Source organism: Medicago sativa, chromosome 7 (assembly GCF_051527215.1).
Source record: "Medicago sativa cultivar Bolivia chromosome 7, Bolivia_mono, whole genome shotgun sequence".
Classification (NCBI taxonomy): domain Eukaryota; kingdom Viridiplantae; phylum Streptophyta; class Magnoliopsida; order Fabales; family Fabaceae; genus Medicago; species Medicago sativa.
This window is the reverse complement of record NC_140755.1, coordinates 80,611,228-80,634,163: the sequence shown is the minus strand read 5'-3', so window position 1 is coordinate 80,634,163 and position 22,936 is coordinate 80,611,228. Positions and strand designations below refer to the sequence as shown.

Sequence of the window (22,936 nt, the reverse complement as noted above, 5' to 3'; positions counted from 1 at the left end):
ATTTGAGCCTTTCTGGGTAAATAATTTTTTTGGTGTTCGCTTTTTTTCTCCTTATCAAGGTTTAAATGCACTTTTGGCACATTTTTCTAAAATTTTGGTACCCTTATTTTAAAATTCAGCTTTTTGATCCCCCTATTTCAATTTTTATGACTTTTGATCATCCATCCCCACTACAAGAAACTTGACTTTTAGTCATGAAAATTGTTGTTGACACATTAGAGAAGGCTGGGACACACATGTAAAATACGTTTTTGCCCCCTCGGCAGTTAACTGCCGAGGAATTTAAAATCCGGCTGCAGTTGACTGCCGAGGATTTCCTCGGTAGTTAACTGCCGAGGATCTTCTGCTACAAGTCTGGCAGAAGCTCTCTCATCTCCATTATTCATCACATCTTCAAAAAAATTTTCTCAAATCTCTCTCACAAATCTCTCTAAAAAACCCAACCAAATCCAACCAAATTTATTCAACAAAATCACAAGTAAGTAATTATAATGCTATTAACTTAAATTTTAGTTGTTATAAATGTTTTTATTTTTTAGTTTTTGAGTAGATTTATTTTATTTTAGTTTTTGAGTAGATTTACATAGTATAATTCATTTTTAGAGTAAAATGTTTGTATGATGTTTATGTTATAGTTTAAAGTTTATTGGTTATATTTTAATTTGGTGTTTTAAATTAATTTTTTATTTTAGTTTTTAATTAGATTTACATGTTATAAATCATTTTTAGATTAGATGTTAGTTGATTAATTTTGTTAAAATGTTTGCATGATGATTATGTTATAATTTAAAAATTTTAGGGTTATTTTTTAATTTGGTGTTTTATATTTTTTATTTTATTTTAGTAAGACTATATGATTTATTTTAAGAGTAAATATAATTTGAATAATTTTGCTATATTTTACGTTAATTTTTTTTTTAGACAATTACATTTTAGGGTTATTTTTATGATTTTTAGAGTCTATGTATAATTTGCACATTAAGTGTTTGATGAAATGTTTGAATGAGTTTTTCATTGATTATTTTAAATTTCTATGTGCGTAGATTTGAAACAATGGCCGGATGGATCGACGTTCATGCAACATTCAACGGAGGAGAACCTCAAAGGTTGAAGGTTCGGTGCCTTGATGTAACGTTAAGAGATCTCAAGGATCAACTGAATGAATTCAACCAAGGAGTCAACCCAAGAGACACAAGAAGGGTGCAAAATGTTCGGTATAAACGTCCAAAGCTCGACGAGGGGAGCGTATCATTCACTTGGGTGGAGTTAAAGAACGACGAAAACGTGACGAGTATGTTTTGGGAGCACACCAAGTTCCAGTGGATCGATATGCGGGTGACGTTGCTGAGATCAACTGAAGATATCATCAACAGCTTGATTCCGCTAGAAGATCGTCATTAGTTAGGGTAAGGTGCATTCAAACTACAACAATTGTCTTACCTCTGAAATGGGGTGATTCAAACTTGCCAAACGGCTAGGACTCAAGCATTTCGCCTCGCGTTCATGTTTTTCCTTTGAAAAAGTTAAATTCTTGTTAGACTGATTTAGATGATGGTATTAAGTGTCAAGGAATGGACCTCATTTCGTTGGCACTTGAATACCATCATCTAAATCAAATCTGACAAAAATTTATTCTTTTCAAAGGAAAGCATGAACGCGAGGCGAAATGCTTGAGTCCTGTTGTTTGGCAAGTTTGAATTTACCCCATTTCAGAGGTAAGACAGTTGTTGTAGTTGGAATGCACATTCCAACTGCAACAATTGTCTTACACTGGATAGGGCAATTCAAACTTGTTAATCGGCAGGTCTCCAACATTCGATGGGCATCTCGAACGATGGTATTCAAGTGTCAAGGAATGGACCTCATTTCGTTGGCAATTGAATACCATCGTTCAAGATGTTCATCGTACGTTGGAGTCCTGCTGCTTAGCAAGTTTGACTTTGCCTCATTCAGTGGTAAGATAATTGTTGCAGTTGGAAGGTACATTCCGGAATGTGATGTAATTGTTTTTTTTAAAATACGTCGTTTATGTAATGTAACGAAACATGTATCGCAATATTTATTCGAACGAATTCATGCTATTGTAATATTTATTCGAATTCACGTTATCGCAATATTTATTCGAATTCACGCTATCGCAATATTTATTCGAATTCACTCTATCGCAATATTTTAAATAACATAAAATAAATTTTAAAGAATTCCTAATAATTTTCTAACACAATTCTATTCTAAACAAAATAAAACAAAAAAAAAATAAAAAAAAAACTCGGCAGTCAAGTGCCGAGGAATACCTCGGCAGTCTAGTACCGAGGAAAACCTCGGCAGTTTACTGCCGCCGATTTCATCATTTCCTCGGCAGTTAACTGTCGAGTCGTCCTGAAGCCAGAATTTCCAGAACCTGTTGAAGGCAGAACCTGTTACATGTGTTTTTACACATTGTAAACACATTGTTTCGATGCCAAACCATAAAGCTAGTCAAATAAAATTACAAACATAATTGAAATTGAATATATAATACGGAAACGAGCAAGTGTCATAAAAAAATGTCATCGAAACAACGTAAGAACAAATGTACTGGAAGTACTAACAAAACGGCCAAATGTCATGAAAATACAAGTCCTAAAAATAAATCCTAAAAATAAGTCCTGAAAGTACATGCTGTCCTACTGCTGGTCCTGGTCATGCTGGTGCTGCTGGTGCCTCCTCCACGGTCTCTGGGCTCTCCTCCTGGTAATGATCGGCGCGATCTGCTGCCTAACATCCTGCAAGGCCGCATACAGCTCCTGAGGGGTCATGCTCGTCACCTCCTGACCCAAAAACTGATCAGCATGGGCAACAGCGCCGCTAACCATGTCATAGGTGTCAGGGGAGCTTCTCGCCTCGTATCACTCCCACTGCTCTGCAACGATCTGCTCCTCGTTTGGAGGCCTCGGAACATCTCCCGGGACAAGTGGTAAAATCTGAGGGTGAGACACAACCGTGTACCATCGTACATAGCCCTCTGCCATACGCCATGGTTGCTCTCCTGCCTGCTCACCCCAATCAGCCGCCTTAAGCGTGCCGGGGCGGAAGTCGATGGAGGCCTGCACAATCTCAGCCGGTGTCAGCTCTGCAACATCAGTCGGAGGTCTAGGGACCGACTGGACGTATCCGTACTGCCTCAATACCCTCTCCGGGAGGTGACGGTACACCCTAATATCGCCGCACATGATCCAGCCAGAATACCAGAATACCTCCTCGAAAGGCTGGTACTCCCTGTGCCCTTCGTATGGCCTCCAGCATACGTCATCAAAAGTAATCCGATCAAGTGCCATCCGATACGTGGCCCCCTCTCCATGACCCTTCTGAAGAGTCCACCTCGCCGCAACCGGTAAATTTTCAATGTAGTCCGGGTTTGGATCAACAGTGTAAAACTTAGGGAAGTGCGACAAAAACCATGCCTGCACAAACCATACAAATCACAGTTATAAATAAATTAAAGTTAACTAAAAAAATAAAATTTCAATTTAACAAAATAATAATAGTAATAATAGTTAAGAAACAAAATAAATATAACAAAATATAACAAAATAAATATAACAAAATAATAATAGTTAACAAAAAAAATAAAATTTAAATTTAATTTTTCTTACAGTGAGCAGTGTCACGCTTCCCCCAAGTTGTCTGTCTCCGGGCAAGCAGGCATGAGCTAACTCATCATAAAGGTATGCAAGTGCCATCCCTCCCCACGAATAAGCACGCATCCCCGCGTAGCCGTCCGCCATAGTCGTCAAATAAATCAACTGGATGCGCTTGTTGCTTTTATCCCCAAACAACAGGCATCCAACCAAGTATAGAAGGTACCACTTCACACAATAAGTCATAACCCTCTCCAACTCCTCCAGCTCCTCTGGATCCTGTGTATCCGCCAAAAGGTTGTCTCTACCAAGGTGCGTCGTATAAAACTCCCTCAGCTTTGGATAACTAATGTATCCACCATACTCTGTATTGCAGATTTTCTCTTCCTCCTTCCTCGACGCGCCCAAGTGAGTCATCAGTAGTGCCTCTCCCTCATGTCTCAGCATCTTCTTCCGGTGGCCCAACATCCGCCCTTCAATCGGGACATGCATAAGACATGCGACATCATCCAAAGTCACAGTCATCTCCCCCATAGGCATGTGAAAAGTGCTGGTCTCGGGATGCCACCTCTCGCATAGAGTCATCAGCAAAGCGTGAGGCACAGTGGCGTAGCCCAAGTAGACCAAGTCATGTAAGCCACTCGCCCTAAGCGGATCCCAAAACCATCTCTGATTGGGGTTTGGACGTCCGAGACTCAAAATCTTGGGGCCATGATTAATTGGCTTTACAACACGCTTCTTGCGGCACTGAAAAAATAGAAAAATAAACATAGTTTAAACAATGTAAACATTTAAAACTTAATAAATGCTAAAATAAAAATAAAGAAAACATATAAAGAAAATCACATATTAATAAAAGTTGATATAATAATTAAAAAAAAACATAGTAAGAAAACATATAAAAAAAAAACATATTAATAAAACATATAAATAAAACATATTAATAATAATTAAACAAACACACACATAATTAAACATATTAAACATATAAAATGGAGAAAACATATTAAGAAAACATATTAAATCAAGAAAGAAAAAATAAAGAAAATAATTAAACAAACACACACATAATTAAACATATTAAACATATAAAATGGAGAAAACATATTAAGAAAACATATAAAGAAAACATTTTAAGAAAACATATTAAATCAAGAAAGAAAAAATAAAGAAAATAATTAAACAAACACACACATAATTAAACATAAAGAAAGAACATTTAAAAAAAGAATACTTACGTCATCCTTATTATACCAAAGCCGCAATGCCACATGATTGGCATAAGAGTGAAGCAAAGATATGTCATGCGGTCCTCCAGGAAAGGGAGCGTCCGTAGGCAACACCTCCGGGGCAGCCGCCATAGCAATGTCATCCTCGTCTGGCTCCCCTGGCATATGTGGCTGCTCTGGCATATACTACTCGTCGTACCCACCATCAGTCACATCATGGTGATCCTGATAGTTCAGGTACTCCACCTCCTGGGTCGGGTCAACCACCTGCGACTGTTCAGGATGCGCCTGAGAAGCCTCAGATGCCTGAGAAGTCCCTGAACCATCCGCCCACCGACCTCTTCCCCTCTTTGGGATGTGCCCCCTTTGCCTCTCCCTCCGGTGGCTTTGAGTCATCGCACGCCTACCACCAATCATCTTAGATGGATCAATGGGCTCCTGATCGGCCATATCTACACATCATAAAATCAGTCATACAATCATCATTATGTCCATCATTCATAACCTAAACTAAAATCATCATTACAATCATCATTATGTCCATCATCCATAACCTAAAATCATTCATACACTAAAAAAGCAATATACACTTAATATCATTCATTTCCATAACCTAATATCATTCATATAAACCTAACTAAACCTAAAACCATTCAATATAACCATCATTTCAATATAATCATTATTATCATCATTTCAACATCATTCACATTTCCATAAACATAAACATAACTAAACATAAAACCATCCGATATAATCATCATTTCAATATAATTTGTGTGCAACATTTCCATCATAACCTAAACATCATTCAATATAATTCTCATAACATAAACTAACTAAATAATCAATAAAATTGTCATTGAGGCATTTTATCAAACACTATGTGTGCAAAGTATAAAACATATTCAAATTGTGTTCATTTGCCACCATTCAAAGCCACATTGTCATTTAAACAGCATAGGCAACAACTACATTCGTTTATCATTTCAAAAACTACACATGCAATCATTAAATTGTCAATTTTAAAATCAACCCTAACCACATGCAAACTACTCTAATTTTTTTAAAAAATAAACCTAAACAAACTAACATTAACATTGCAATGATTAAGGGTACTTACTTGTGATAATGTGGTGATGATTGGCTTTCAATTCGTGAAAATGTGCTTTGGAGTGAATTTGGATGTGTTTGAAGCAAAAGAATGCAACTGGAACTGCTTCTGTTTCGATCTGTTTATGTTCAGAAAACTTCGGCAGTTAACTACCGAGGAATTCCTCGGCAGTTAACTGCAGCCGGATTTTAAATTCCTCGGCAGTTAACTGCCGAGGGGGCAAAAACGTATTTTACATGTGTGTCTCAGCCTTCTCTAATGTGTCAACAACAATTTTCTTTAGTCATAGTTAATTGTGTAGGTAAAAGTCCTTTTACTGTATGTATAGCACCATATACCTAGAAACTTAACTTTTTGTATTAGGAGATTTTCGTATAAAGGTCCTTTTACCGTAGGTATAACCCTAAGTACCTAGACCCATGGATTTGTAAGTTCTATACCTATGTATAGAATTCATAGGTAAAAAAAAAACAAAAATTTCCTAAAAAATGGTAGAACAATTTTCTTTTTGAAAAAATATGAATTTTTTGTGCCAAAAAAATCCTGATTTCTTTAAACAAAAACATCGATGGAAAAAAACATAGTCAGGGTTTGAGGGCTAATTTTAAACTTGTGTGACTTCAACTGCCTTATGTTAAAGGGGGGTCATTTCTTTTGGTGGTTGCTCAATAGAGACCCTTCAAATTGCTCAATCGATTGGGTCGTAACTTCCGATAAACTATTCTTGTGTGTAAACTCTATTGGATCGTAACTCTCGATCAAATCTTTTTAAGAATGTGAGCAATTGTAAGGGTCTATATGTTGAGCAACCATCAATTATTTTAATTTTTTTTTGAGAGAAAGGTGCTTATAACATTTCATCAATAATAATGGATTCAATACAACTTGGGATAACATAATAAATTGTGGGACTAGCTGAGGAAATGGCTTCTCTTGCCAAGGCATGAGCCGCCGCATTCGCTTGTCGCCTAATAAACTCCACCCTGGAGTTTGTAAAATGTGCAGAGAACATCTCCCTGCAAGCCTTCATAATGCTTCCAAATTCTGTATTGTCTGTATGGCGTGAATGGAAAGCATCCCTCGTAACCTTCGAATCGAGCTCAAAATCAATATTATTAAATTGCATATCTTGCATCCATTGAATAGCATGAAAAAGGCCCAAACTTTTAACACGTGGACTGTGATCCAAACTTTTAGACCCCTAAAATTATCAGCATGCACATATTTTTGGACACCATTTCTCGTCATTGCTGCAGGCAAATACAAAGCAACGAGAAAGAAATGACCATTAATTTCTCTCCAAGAGACAATGCATGCTTATAATATGTTCTATCTAATTTGAATTTTTTATTGTAGGTTCAAAATGGAAGTGGAGACTTATTGTGATTGGTAAGAATAACAAACAAATATAACTTCCTAAGATCGATCAGGGTTTCTCATCCCACACTGAGGTGGCATTTACTTCATGAAAAAACTGATGAAAATTATTTATTTGTTCTTCTGCATCAAGGATTCTGCATCTTGATATCAAACCTCAAAACATTCTTTTGGATGAAGACTTTTGTCCAAAAATTTCTGATTTTGGCCTATAACTAAAATTTGTCAAAGGAAGGATAGTACTGTGTCAATACTTGGTACAAGAGGAACAATAGGATATATGGCGCCAGAAGTATTTAGCAGAGCATTTGGTGGTGTTTCTTACAAATCTGATATATATATAGCTTTGGCATGTTGATTCTTGAAATGATCGGAGGAAAAAAGAACTATGACACTGGAGGGTCGTGTACTTCTGAAATGTATTTTCGAGATTGGATTTATAAGGATCTTGAGCAAGGGAATAATAACTTTTTTAATTGTTTGACAGTCTCAGAGGAAGAAAATGATATGGTTAGAAATATTACTCTGGTGAATCTGTGGTGCATTCAAACAAATCCATCAGACAGACCACCGATGGATAAAGTAATAGAAATGTTGCAAGGACCACTTTCGTCAATATAATGTCATATCCTCCAATTCCCGACTTATTTTCTTCTGAAAAGCCACCACAACAAGTGCCGCGTATATCTTCATCTGATTCATATGAGACAAATTCAATTAGTGTATCAAATTAATTATTCTTTCTTTAATTTAAATTGTTAGTTCAATACTTCCCTGAATGAAATATTTGTAACCTGTCATTTTTTTGAGCTTCAAAACCAATTATATATAGTAATTTTTTCAATGATGTTAAATATCTTACATCTCATGAAAAGTCTTCACTGCTTTTTAGTAAGATTTGCAATGTCATATTACGCAGTAACTTGTTTGAAAATTGGTTGAGGGCTAGGTTCTTCTCAATAAAGAAGCTAATAAGATGTTATATCATCAATGATTTATTTTTGTGTGCAGTAATGGCATTGAGATTAATTTAAAGTTTGAAAATTAAGAATTCATGTGTAGTAATCAAACTCAATAGTATTATGCACCTGTATGTGACTTCAATTATGCAATCAATGAGAATTTTGTCCATTGTTTTCTCAGCAGGCCTTTTTATTTCTAGCATTTAATTAATGATTGTTTACCTGTTAACCTAGCACATTTTCACTGTGTTGAACTTATTTGATTTTAACATTACAATCACATGACATTAATGGGAAAAGAAATGCAAATGTAAGAAGAATGATTGAAAATTGGAAAAGACATAACAATATTTTTGACAATTGTAACACTCATGAAATAGAGGGGATATTTTTTTTATTAGTATAGTAGAGAAACTTTAGGAAGTCTGTTTTCAAAAATTCAAACTTAATTAATCCAAACAATCATATAGGAGTATTTATATGATTCACTAAATATATCTCCTTCTTTCCTCTCACTCATATTAAATAATCAAAAAATCATCTCACTTTCAACATTTTGTCCTCTTATTTTTTTCTTTCTATTTTATTTTTTCATCCACACAAAACATGAATCTTAAGAGTCATGTTGTACCACAAGGGATACCAAAATTATATGTTCTTTGAATATAACACAGGTTAACCATTATCGCATACTTTATAAAAAGTTGTAATTTTATGACTCAAAATAGCACAAGACTCTAGTGGACCCAAATTGATAGCTCGAAGTAGTGAGAATGGAGTACAATAATGAGAAACACAGTATTCTTTGCATTAACAAACATAGTATTCTTTGACTTTTATGAAAATCATTTTGAATGATATCAATCTTTTTGCATGTGCTGCTATCTTTTATCATCAATCATTCTCGTTTATGTGGAAGTTTCTTCACTCTTAAACTAAATATAAGAAAGCAGAAGTAGCACCTCTGCATTTCTCTTTCATTTTTGAAGCAAAACATTGGTATAATTACTTTATTGAAGGGAGATTGCTATATTTATTGGTTGAAGAATGATATTTATACCATTACTGTGACAACTTTTAAGATAATTTTGATCTTGCCTCTTTTTCAGACAAAAACAATAGAAAGAAAAAAGAGAAAATAAGAACACAATGGGAATTATAGAAGAATTATGATGGAATAACATTTTTTTATATGCTTCATTCTGTGAGAGTTTAACTCATTTATTCTTGCATCAAACTTCGAACAATTTTTTTTAGCTATTTTTCTTAGAGATTCTCAATTTCCTCTATTTCATTATCAAACTCAGAAATCTAGTTAGACCATTCTTTCTCAGATATTTTCAACTGCAATAAAGTGTTACTATGGGTGGGCGAAAGAGGAGTGAAATGAATGTGAGGGTCATCTCCAGGAGAGTTGAGGAAGGAGTTCTCACAAGAATGACCAAGGTGCGGAAAACAGTTCTCAAAATGAAGTTATTATCTCAGGCATGGCTTACTTGCCATCATTACCGCCTTCATCGTCTTCAAGCAATTTTTTAGAGTCAAAATCAGCAAGCTTACTGAAGACGGGTTCAATAAAATCAGATAAGTTCAGCAGTGGCAGAAATGAAAATGTGATTTATGTAACATGTGAACATTACTAGTTAGTTGTAAGAAAAATAATAGAAAAGACAAAATACAAACATGACTATTTGGATAATTACCACCACAAGAGATAATTATGTAACATGTGACTGCTTGTAAAGAGATGCATGAGAAGCTAAATGGGTAGACTTTAGTCAAATAAAAATTAAGAAAAATCAATCAAATTGCAACCATCAACCTATTCGTGCATATATAACGACAATTGTGTCGTACATTTGAGAACTATTAATTAGACGATGCTTCGATTAACTTTCAAGTTCGATGACAATATTCAAACACAAGTTACATACATTCAACTCATCTTTAATTAAAATCAATTCACTAATAACAATTTTACTACCACTAACCAAACACACATTTTTTTTTTACATGAAGGTAAATCTCATGTGGTTGCTTTCCGTATGGCATGTGGTTATTTTCCTTCATGTAAATCACATGACGAGTTGGAAACAATAGTCTATAGATTAGAGACAACAATAGTGACATAACATTGTGATGTATTTATTGAAGTGGCCACTTGCAACGTAATAGCATGTGCATCTTGTACAGTATGTCTCAACTTGCATAAGTGTTGCTGTACAATAATATTTTTGCTACTTCACTTTTTGCTTTTGCTTGCGAGAAATGCTTGCATAAGTCGATGTACAACAATAATGACATAACAAAGCTCACATTACAATAATTTTGCTATTCCTATTTCACTTATAATGACATAACAAAGCTTATTGTAAAATAATTTTGCTATTTCAATTTTTGCCCATGCTTGTATAAGTCCCCTAAGTGCGCACCGTACAAGCGTGTGTTTTTTTCTTCATAATATATATTTTTTGACAAGTATAATTTCTTGTTTTTTATTAGGGAAACAGGACACTAGTTAAGGAACTATAAAAGGAAATGTTTTCTCGAAAAGTGTTGATTTTAATGCTGACTTTGGTTTTTCTTTCTAATTTTGGCCGTTTAACTAGTGTCTGGGGCACTGGTTAACATAACCCTTTTTATTATACCAAAAGAATTGAATGTGATGAGATCCACCAAAAATATTATGATTGTTATTTGGCATTCGGATAGAAAAGGGGATGAGATCCTCTCCCTCGAAGTTTTTGCCCAAATAAATATCAACCTCTTATTTGTTTTTTGTCACTGTAATTCATCACAACAAAACAAAGAAAGGAACGAAACAAATGTACAGTGAACCTCCTCCGGTGAAATGTCCATGGGAGAGGATCCACACCCGTAGAAAAAGGGTTGAGGCAGTTAGAAGCTTTGAGCCCAAATTTGTTAGCAAATATATAGGAAAAAATAATTGAGCAAATATATAGAAAAGAGTTGGACCAACATAAATCGGTATATTTGGTTTAAAATTTGGACCATATATCAAACTTTGATTCAATCAACTTTTGCTTGTATATAGGGAGTATTATTTTTTTTACATTTGTATACCTATAAAACTTAAGGCAATTTCTTTTTTAACTCTACTCCATTCTCACGCACCCAACTGAATATTTTTTTTTTTTATTTTATATGTAAAACATCATTAAATGTTTAAACTGCACTTTCCTAAAAAAAGAAAATTGAACTGCACTCGTTACAAATTTTATGTACTTATATATACGTAAGCAAATTTTATGTATCGACATAAAATAATTAATATAGTAAAATTTTAAAAACTCATAACTATTTTTAAAGTATTTGCGCACATACATAAAGGATAATATTTAAAAGAAAAATAATTTAATCACATCATTTAATATCATTTCTCTTTTAAAATTGTATCTTCATGTGCGTATACAAATTTTATCTGGAGTTGGACATACGCAAAAACTCCTCTTTAAGTTTCTCTTTGGAGTTGTCCATTTGTAAGTAACACTTGTATCATCAATCATTCTCATGTGGAAGTTTCTTCTCTCTCACAATAGAGATAAGAAAGCAAAAGTAGAGTCTCTGCATTTCTCTTTCATTTTTGAAGCAAAACGTTGTAAATTACTTTGTTATTGCTATTTATTACATTGTAAACATTGATAATTTTGTTCTTGCCTTTTTTAAAAAAAAAAACAATAGAGAAAAAAGTGAAAATAAGAACACAATGAAAATTATAAAAGAATTGTTTTAAAAGTTGTTCTAAAATAATTATACAAATGTCATTTCTCTTATTTTCTCCAATCGTTTTTGTAAAAGACAAACTAATTAACAAAAGTTGATCTATTTTTCTACAGTGTGAAACAACAACATCAAATTGTGTTGACTCATTTCTCTATTATAAAAGGCTTAAACACACTTTTGACACCTTAACTTTTAACAAATTGCGATTTTGGCCCCCTAACAAAAAAAAAGTAATTTTGGGCACTTTCGTCCCAAAATCGCTGAGAAGACGCCACATATACTAAAAAAGGCGCCATAATCGCAACTTTTTGTAAAGATAAGGGGTCAAAAGAGCATATTTCCCTTATGTTAGAGGGTCAAAAGAGCATATTTCCCTAAACATGGGGTCGCTTTTGCCATTTTTTTAAAGAGGGGACCAAAATCGCTAATTTTGCAAACTTAGGGGGTGAATAGTGCGTTTAAGCCTTTATAAAAAGGATTTAAGGGAGTATTTGTTTGATTCCCATTTCATAATTAATTCCATTCAAGGATAGACAAACAATAATTTTGGTCGACAAGCATAGCTCATTTATGAAAGAGGAATGATATTTTGAAAACCAATTTTAAACAACTTTGGATGACAATCTTTTTCCTCCCTTCTTATTGGACAATAACAATAGATATATATATATATATATATATATATAGAGAGAGAGAGAGAGAGAGAGAGAGAGAGAGAGAGAGAGAAATGAAGAGAGAGAATAAAAATACAATGAGAGTATGAGAGAGAGTTGTCATCAAAGTTGTTAAAAATGATTGTCAAAATATCATTCCTCTTTATGAAAACCACGTCCAGCTAGCAACCACAACAAGGCAGGAGTAACTCTATATATTTCATCCTTCCTTCCTTCCAAAATCAAAACCACCCTTCTAATTGTATCCTCCCTTACTTCCATATCTTTCTTTCCCCCTCTCTCTCTTTCTCTCTCATTCTTAACTAATAATTTTCTTAAGCAAATTTTCTCACCTAATAATAATATTGTAATGTTAACCTGCTTCACATCCTAATCACTTTGTTTTTGGTAAAAATATAAAATAAAAACACATGTTTCTACTTGCTAGGACAGAGTGACTTGTCACAATTAAACTCATTTTATATAATTCATTCTGTGAGAGTTTAACTCATCTATTCTTTCATCCAATAAACCATTACTATGGGTGGGCGAAAGAGGAGTGAAATGAATGTGAGGGCCATCTCCAGGAGAGTCGAGGAAGGAGTTCTCACAAGAATGACCAAGGTACGGAAAGCAGTTCTCAATAATGAAGTTTTGGTGTTATGTACAAATCAAGCTTACCCGATGGTCGCCAAGTAGCTGTGAAAATAATAAATGATTCAAAGGAAGAAGGGTAAGATTTCATAAATGAAGTAGATAGAATTAGTAGAATTCATGTCCAACGGATCATTGGATAAGTTCATCCTCAAACCTAGAATGACACATTCCAATTCCAATTGGAATGCAGTGTACCAAAATGCAATAAGCATTGCTCATGATTAGAATACTTGAATCAATGTTGTATTTCAAGAATTTTGCATCTATTTCAAGCATTTCTCTTTTGAACAATATAATTAGCGGTTCACCCTTGTTCAGTTGTTTGTAGATTCACCTAAAGCAGTTCATTTCCTTATCTAATGGTTTCATGTTTTTGGTATCATTTGTTGATGATCCCTTATATATTAGTTACATTTTGTTTAGGTAGTAAATTAATTAATTCTAATGATAGGATTATAATTCGATTTGGAAATTGTTGGAACGATTGAGTTTTCCCAATGTAACTAACACAACAAAGAGAGAATTAGAAATCAAAAACTTTTATTGGTCGACTTACTCACTTGATTACACACAATTCATTTTATAGAATAAGTTTGTATACTCAACAAACTATTAGCTTCTTACTAACTCTAATTCACTTAAGTCTACATTACACATTCCAATTTCTGTATGGGTTAGTTTGTCTTCTTAAAAAAATTGAATTACACATTACTTCTCAACACCCATCCTTATTCACATTGGTTAGAGACATCATTCCAAGCATTCCTTAAAAAAATTTAAAAGAGTTTTTAATAATGCTATAATATATCTAAAAAATCTATATTTGAAAAAAAAATAGTTTTTGCAAAGACTATAGTGTGTGTTTAAATATTTTGTAAGAAAAATAATATGACACTATGTTGATGGAAACGAAAAATGAAAGTTTAAAATATTTAGAGACGAAAAACATATTTATGGCCCTTTCGGATTGACATATTTACCACAATTTCTACCGTCAATTTAAATATGCATTGTCACCGTGAGCTTAGCTCAGTTGATAAGGACATTGCACAACCACTATAAGAGTGGGTTTCTGACCGACGCTAAAACACAGTTTTCTTGTAGTGCTTGAGCACGGCATTGTTTTACCTACGACCAACAAATTATCGTCACTAAAGGATTTACCTTTTTATTTTTTATTTTACATGTCATTATCATTATTTCACAAAGTTAAACTTTACATATATAACTCCCGCTTTAAAACATATCTCTCTTATTCAAAATTGAAACCCCTCAATGTTCCCCAAATTTACTTTTGTTCTTGGTATTCTACTTCAAAATCCCTAATTCTTTGTATTCTAATCCAAAATTGTGCATTATACTCAACAATCTGGAAGGTAAAGCTTGAATGGATTGTCACTCTCGAGTTCGTTGTTGCAAAGGAAGGTATTGCTATATGATCTATGTGAATTTTTAGCCACTAAGTTACTTGAGAAAAAAAAATAAAAATACATTAAATATAAGAGAAATTCTTACATGAACTCTTACCTAAGAGATCATTCTTACACCCAACCAATTAAAATCAAACATCTCATTAAAATAATAAAAATAATTAATATCATAATTTTTTCTCATTATTTTTAATATTTCTCTTTCCTTTTTCCACTTTCTTTAACCAACAAAACCACCCACCACCATTTATTGTTTCCATTTCCTTAATTAAAATCACATTTTTTTAAAGTTAATAACATGTGTCATATTTTTATTAGTTGGGTGTAAGAATAATCTCTTAGGTAAGAGTTGATGCAAGAATATCTCTAGATATAATTGAATAACTTGCATGCATAAAAGAAGTTGCACGTGGGAATGGAATCAAATAATGTTTTCTGAAATATACTATACATTTAATAAAATTATGGACAATATTAACTTGTGCTCTAGATAATTAATCAAATTATTGGAATTTGTGCAATAAGTTTAATTTTAAAAATTGTAATAAATTGAAGGGAAAATTACAATCAAGTTTTAGTTAAATGTCACACACACACCTCCCCTCTAGTTTCAAATAATCAATAACCTCCCCTCAAGTTAACTCTTAACTATCCTGCTTAGTTCCAAACAAATCCTTCTAGAAATCTGATATATTTTCATAGCAACCTAATTATTGCAGCTAATTAAGCATTCGATCAAATTCTTCAATGATGGCAATAATCAGTTTTGCCTCCAGTGAGTGTGTAATTTTCCTTCAACTTGTTTGGGATTTTCTACTAACTATTCTATACACTTACTATTGTTTTTGGAATTCCAAACTGTTAAATTTGAATTTCCAAATTCTATCATCTACCGAAGTTGTTTCTAGGTTGAGTCACGACCAGGTCGCTCTCTTTAAGACGTTTCGTGGCACTACCCAAAGTTGTGCAAGGTAGACTATCAACCACGCCGCCTCCAGGATAAAACAAGCCCAGCTACAACTGTTTGATTAACTACTGCACTGTAGAAAAATCGTTCGAGAATTACACCCTCTAAATATGGCTCAATCGTTTGATCGAAGCCACTCGATACGGTACGTAACCGCTCTATTCGAAACCGTTCAAATTAATATGGTATTATTATCATTCTATTATGGTGCTGAGACCACTCAAATATGGTGTTACCACCATTCTAACTTCTCCAAAACATGAATATGGCACTACGACCACTCAAATATGATGATACCACCATTTCTCCTTAAAATTATTAAAATAATATATATACTATTAAGATCATTCTTTAATATGATGTTAATAGTACTCTATATTCCGAAGAATCATATATTATCGAAGGGAATATGAACTTAAGACAAAGGGACTATGGTCTTAAGAACACTCTTAATACCGAAGGGACAGAAAGGAGTAGAAGCAGAAGAAACTTGTTAAAAACAAGTCGGAGGGAGAAGAGAGGAAAAAACACAGGAAGCATCGACTGTGAATTTTCGGTGTAAAGAATCAAATGAGGCGAGCTCTCCTTTTATAGGGAGAGTTTGTAACAAAAAACGAGTGACTTGGGGATTAAGTCTGCTTAATCCTTAAGCAAACGCGTTTTGTTTCTTAATTGGATATATCCGGAAGTTTCTGGATATGCTTTTGGATCGGGTCGGGTCGTAACAAATTTATTTGTTACGCGTAGCGCTTACGGATAATGATTAAATTAATTAATTAATTAATTTAACATTTTCAAGTGACAAAAAAATATATATTAATTTTTTTTTTAAGCGTTCACCCGTTCACAAAATTGGGTACCCCAAGGGCACACCCTTGGAGGTCACTTTTCCCATATATAAACACTTACTAGTTGGGGTGACCGTTCAATGTGGGACATTTTTAAGTCACACCCACACACTAGTTTTTTTCATAGTGTTTTTCTTTCCAATTTTCTTCACTAGAATTAACTAGTGTTCCAACAATCCCCCACTTGACTTCAAAATGGTTTCGAGAAATAACGTAAAACGTTTCCATAAGATTTGCTAATATACAAAGGTGTCGCCAACAACTTGAACCTTAGCATAGTGGAAGGTATTCTGATTTAACAAGAGTTGCTTACAGCATTGAACTCTATCTCAGACATAGAATCCACACACAAACCTTTTCATAGGTGTATTCTAAAAGCCCGTGCGTTTTAAGGCCCTGCACGTGTATCCCGGTTTTAACGAATGCTCTAGGAATTCTGCCTCGAAATTCCATAGGACTGGCCTAAGTTCCACATTCGTATAGGTGAGTCTATCAAGGGTACTCCTGTAGCTGTGTACCCCACTCAACATAGAGTATAGATCTCATTAAGAGTTACTATTACCTCATCCTTCTTTCGCTGCAGGATCATGCTTTCTATATTCTTTCTCTCATAGCATGTTCTACCACTTCATGACTTGTTTTTACCCATTGAACCTATTTCTTGGGATCTCCAGTCATGTAGGTCGGGTTACCATCACTTGTGGGCTATAGGCATTAGTCCCATCCTACTGGATGTTTCTTGGACTTTCTCTCTATTAAGTCCTTTCGTCAAAGGATCAGCTAAGTTTTCATTCGTACGTACAAAATCAACTCTAACCGTTCCATTTAGAGATACACTCTCTAATCGTGCTATGTTTTCGCCTTATCTGTCGTCTCTTACCATTGTAATAACGATTCTTAATCTTTGCAATAGCCGCGGTACTATCACAATGAATTAACACAGCTGGTAACGGTTTCTCCCATAAAGGGATTTCAGCTAGCAAGGATCTTAGCCAACTTGCTTCTTCACTATTTTTCTCTAGTGTTCTCATCTCAGATTCATTCCATAGTGGACTGAGTCAATATCATTTGTTTTAACAAACAACTCCTCTAGTGATGCTCAATGTGCAAACACTAGTCGCTAAATATTCATCTGAAAGATGTTCTATTTTATATCTTGTACTATTTAAGTACAATATGTTACTCCTAGTGAAGTAATCTTAGAGTCATATTCTTCTTAAGGCACCTCATGACTCTTTCTATAGCATGGCAATGCTTCTCATCCGTCTACTAGTAAACTTGCACAAGAGTTTCACGACATCGACAATGTCGGATCTAATACATTCAGTGGCATACCTAAGTGCTGCCAATGATGCTCGTATATTCTGTTTTTCTAATTCCATCTCAAGTGTTCTTACACTTGGATCATAATATGTGATTGCAAGTTTACATTTCTTTAAGATCTTCTCAACTTTGTGAGAATTATCAAAAAAGTTATCTTTTCTGATCTAGTAATCTTGAAACCAAGAATTACTTCAATTTTTTGTTTAGGTCTTTCTTATCAATGTTGTTGATAAACAATGATTTCACATAATTCATAACATGAATCTTTCAATATGAGCAAGTCGTCTTCATAGAGATATATGATCGTGCAAATATTATTTGTCACTTTCATTCACTTTATACTCATTCGATAACATTAGAATGTCAAATTTTTCATGCCATTCCTCAGGAGTTTATTTTAGACCATTCAAATAATTATCTAACTTAGAGACCTTGTTTTCTTGTCCATGAATTGCAAAATTTTTCAGGTTGTTCCATATAGACTTGTTCTTCTAGTTCATCATAAAAAGGCAACTTTCACATCCTTTTGGAGTACTATCGAGTTATAAACGGCGGCTAAAGGGACTAGTACTCTTATGGATATGATTTTCGTGACTGGTGAATGAATGTCGAAGAAGTCTATATTTTTCTCTTTTTCTAAGACCTTTGACTACAAGGAAAGCCTTGTATTCATCAACCGTACCATCAGGTTTTAGTTCCTTTTTTTTTTTTCAAAAATCCAAATACAACCGATTGGTTTTGCAACTATGAGACAAGTCAACTAAGTTTCATGTTTTGTTAGACTCTAGAAAATCCATTTCATCGTTTATTGTTTCTTGCCATAATTCAGCATCCATGAAGGATATAGCTTTTTAAGGCTTAATGGATCTTCTTCCATTGTATAAACCAAGTTCATACTCTTTAGCAATTTTAGCTTTCTTACCTCCTTGAGGTTCTATAACATCTCGTATGATGTTTTCATAACTATTTCTAATTACATGAATGTGATTAGATATATATAGTGCCCCCACTAGTTCTTAATTTTTAAAGGGAATTTATTTTGCCCCCACTAATGTCGTGCTCCCATTAGAGCCTCCACCAGTGCCCCCGCTATTCTTTAGTTAAAGGGGTAAATATTTACATAGAATTCGACATCTTTTAAATTCTATGATCACTTTAACATTTAGGTCATAAAACCTATATGTTTCGTTATTTATCGCATACCCGATGAATACATATTCATAGGCTCTACTAGTGAGTTCAACTCTCTTGGGGTCCAAGATCTAAATCTAGTCCAGACAATCCCAAGTTCAAAAAATAAGACAAGTTGGATTGTCTTTTCTTCAAAAATTTCTTAATTAGAATTTTTGTTCTTAGACTTGGGAACTCTATAAATTTCAATTTTCGTTATAAAAATTGAACATTCAAGCTCATCAATTTTATTTTCCAAAATTCACAGTCATCAATAAATATGATAAAAATATCATTTTATCATTTCTAATTTATGTGTCTTCAAATTAACACATATCATAATTTATTATGTTTAGAGATTCAATTCTCTAAATTCTGATTTATATGAACTTTTGGTTCATATATCTTGACTGCAATAAATAAAATTGTCTAATTATATAACGTTGGAATTAAGTCCAAGTTACTCAAAAATTAAACTTGTTCATGATCAATTTTGATATGTCAAATATTAAAATCACACAACTAATAACATAGAAGGAGAATTTAATTTTTTAACATACCATCAAAGTGCAGTCTTTTCCCACAAGAATGCATGGTACACAAGTCTTTCTTTAAGTCTGAGTTAACTCAATCTTATTCAATAGAAATCTGAAATTCAGATTCTTTCTTATTTTTATATGAAATATTTGAAACAAATTTCTCATATAATTTCTAATTCATCAATACCTTTTTCAATTTGATCCATTCATTGATTTTTCAATGTTCATATTTTGTACAGGAAACATTATGATGGTTAAATTGTCTTCTTGTTCGACGGTACATCCCAAACTATTCATTAAAGAGGCTCTGTTGAGAACATGACCGATCAACTTTAACAATTTATTTCTTATCATGATAATGATTATATAATAAGAATTTCATGTTACTGATTCACAAGGAAAAACAACACGTAAGCATGTGTTATTAATTTTCATCCTGAAAATTTTTGAGTTAATCAAGACAAAACCGCAACCTCACGTTATTTTTCTTTTTCAGTCCAAACATTTTCTTATGTTTCACAAACTCGTCTGTTTTATCATTATCAATGATAATCTTAAACTTTTTAGTGTTGTTGTTATATCAACAACAAACACTTCATCGTTTCGGTCGAAATATGTAATTCTTATAGCTTGATTTATCCATAATTTATTTAGGGACAATTTAATCTCAATAAGTAACTTCTTCGGTAGACATAGCATATAGAAACGTCTTAAAATTGTTGTTTTTGGAATTCCAAACTGTTAAATTTGAATTTCCAAATTCTATCATCTACCGAAGTTGTTTCTAGGTTGAGTCACGACCAGGTCGCTCTCTTTAAGACGTTTCGTGGCACTACCCAAAGTTGTGCAAGGTAGACTATCAACCACGCCGCCTCCAGGATAAAACAAGCCCAGCTACAACTGTTCGATTAACTACTGCACTGTAGAAAAATCGTTCGAGAATTACACCCTCTAAATATGGCTCAATCGTTTGATCGAAGCCACTCGATACGGTACGTAACCGCTCTATTCGAAACCGTTCAAATTAATATGGTATTATTACCATTCTATTATGGTGCTGAGACCACTCAAATATGGTGTTACCACCATTCTAACTTCTCCAAAACATGAATATGGCACTACGACCACTCAAATATGATGATACCACCATTTCTCCTTAAAATTATTAAAATAATATATATACTATTAAGATCATTCTTTAATATGATGTTAATAGTACTCTATATTCCGAAGAATCATATATTATCGAAGGGAATATGAACTTAAGACAAAGGGACTATGGTCTTAAGAACACTCTTAATATCGAAGGGACAAAAAGGAGTAGAAGCAGAAGAAACTTGTTAAAAACAAGTCGGAGAGAGAAGAGAGGAAAAAACACAGGAAGCATCGACTGTGAATTTTCGGTGTAAAGAATCAAATGGGGCGAGCTCTCCTTTTATAGGGAGAGTTTGTAACAAAAAACGAGTGACTTGGGGATTAAGTCTGGTTAATCCTTAAGCAAACGCGTTTTGTTTCTTAATTGGATATATCCGGAAGTTTCTGGATTTGCTTTTGGATCGGGTCGGGTCGTAACAAATTTATTTGTTACGCGTAGCGCTTACGGATAATGATTAAATTAATTAATTAATTAATTTAACATTTTCAAGTGACAAAAAAATATATATTAATTTTTTTTTTTTAAGCGTTCACCCGTTCACAAAATTGGGTACCCCGAGGGCACACCCTTGGAGGTCACTTTTCCCATATATAAACACTTACTAGTTGGGGTGACCGTTCAATGTGGGACATTTTTAAGTCACACCCACACACTAGTTTTTTTCATAGTGTTTTTCTTTCCAATTTTCTTCACTAGAATTAACTAGTGTTCCAACACTTACATCAACTTTAACCGAGAAAATATACTCACCAAACTTGAAATCCCTTTAAACATGTTTTTCCTTCTTGACACTAGGGTACTTCTTTTTGTTCAATATCCCTTATTATTTTCTCCATTTGCAAGTTTAAAGTTGAAAACATATTTTCTGTTCCAATTAATTTGTTTGGTAAATATGTTTTAAGTGAGGGGTCACAAATGGAGGTGACAATGTGTAGAACAAGAAACTACTCAATGGAGGACTTAACTTAATTGATCTATACTGCAATTTAGAACGACTAATTTGGCTATTGTGATTTTACTAATAGTTGTTGTCAATGTGTTGTCATGTGGCACATAAGAATGGCTTCAACAATGGTATAAGTTTTTTTTTACCTTAACAGAGAAAACAAACAGCGTTAGAAGAAGAGGGAGGTTTTTGTTTATTTAAATAGAACTAAGGGAAAGTTGGTGCCTATTTTAAAACTAGAGGGGATGTTTATGTCATTTGAAAAGACTTTAAAGGAGGTAGATGCAATTTCTCTTAAATTAAATGCACAAAACTTAAGAGAATATTTCTCTTCTGGGTTCTTTAACATGAGCTATTAGGACATATGTTAGCATCACTCTAAAATTATTTATTGGTGCAAAAAACTGACTTGAATAAAAATCTTGACTTGATTTTGTCAACAAAAAAAAATAAACCTAAAAGCTTAACTATAAAAAAATTATGCGGCGCACGTTGGTTGATTGCATATTAAGGTATGAGAGTGAACAAGATGGGATTTATAAATAAAAATAAAAAAAAATTACGGTAGATTTATAAACTCAATCTAAGATGAGGATGCATGCGTGGATAGAGGAAACAAAATTGTCATGAAGGAAGGAAGATTAAGTAAAACATGAGATGCATACTCTCATCAAGAGGAAAATGAAACATTATCTGCGAAAATTGTCGAACAAAACTAAATTATGTAGAACCGAAGACCAGTAGAACTAGTAGTGTTGCCTATAAATATCATAATTACAAAATTCATTTGACACACACAGTCAAACAAATTATATCTCTAAAGACATGTGGTTTTTCATGAGTCAATCTTCCCTTTCAATTCAAACTTTTATGCATCCAACCCTACAATCCCAACCACACATTCAAGTCCTCCCTCACGCATATCTCGCCACCCATTAATTCTTCAGCAACTTCAAACACATTCCTCCTACAAATACTCCAACCATTACCCCCCAAAATCCTATCTCTTTATTATCTACCCCTCTTCTCACTCCAAATACACCTACATCATTCTCTCCATCAGTTGACCAATCCCTATCAACCCAACCCCTAGAGAATCATCACTACACATGGACTCGCACGCATCAATATGGCCTCCTGAACCTATGGTTCTTCGCCAAATCACAAGATCAACAGTGAATCAGATATCAAAACCAAATTC

At 33.7% G+C, this 22,936-nt stretch overlaps 1 long non-coding RNA gene across 1 annotated transcript; it reads left to right on the top strand.

The window, feature by feature from the left end:
* Nucleotides 1–334: 334 nt before the first annotated feature.
* On the top strand, nucleotides 335–2,099 carry LOC146909063 (uncharacterized). Its single transcript, XR_015020580.1, has 2 exons — nucleotides 335–478; nucleotides 1,044–2,099. It is a non-coding gene; the product is annotated as an uncharacterized LOC146909063 (long non-coding RNA).
* The last annotated feature ends 20,837 nt before the right edge of the window (nucleotides 2,100–22,936 follow it).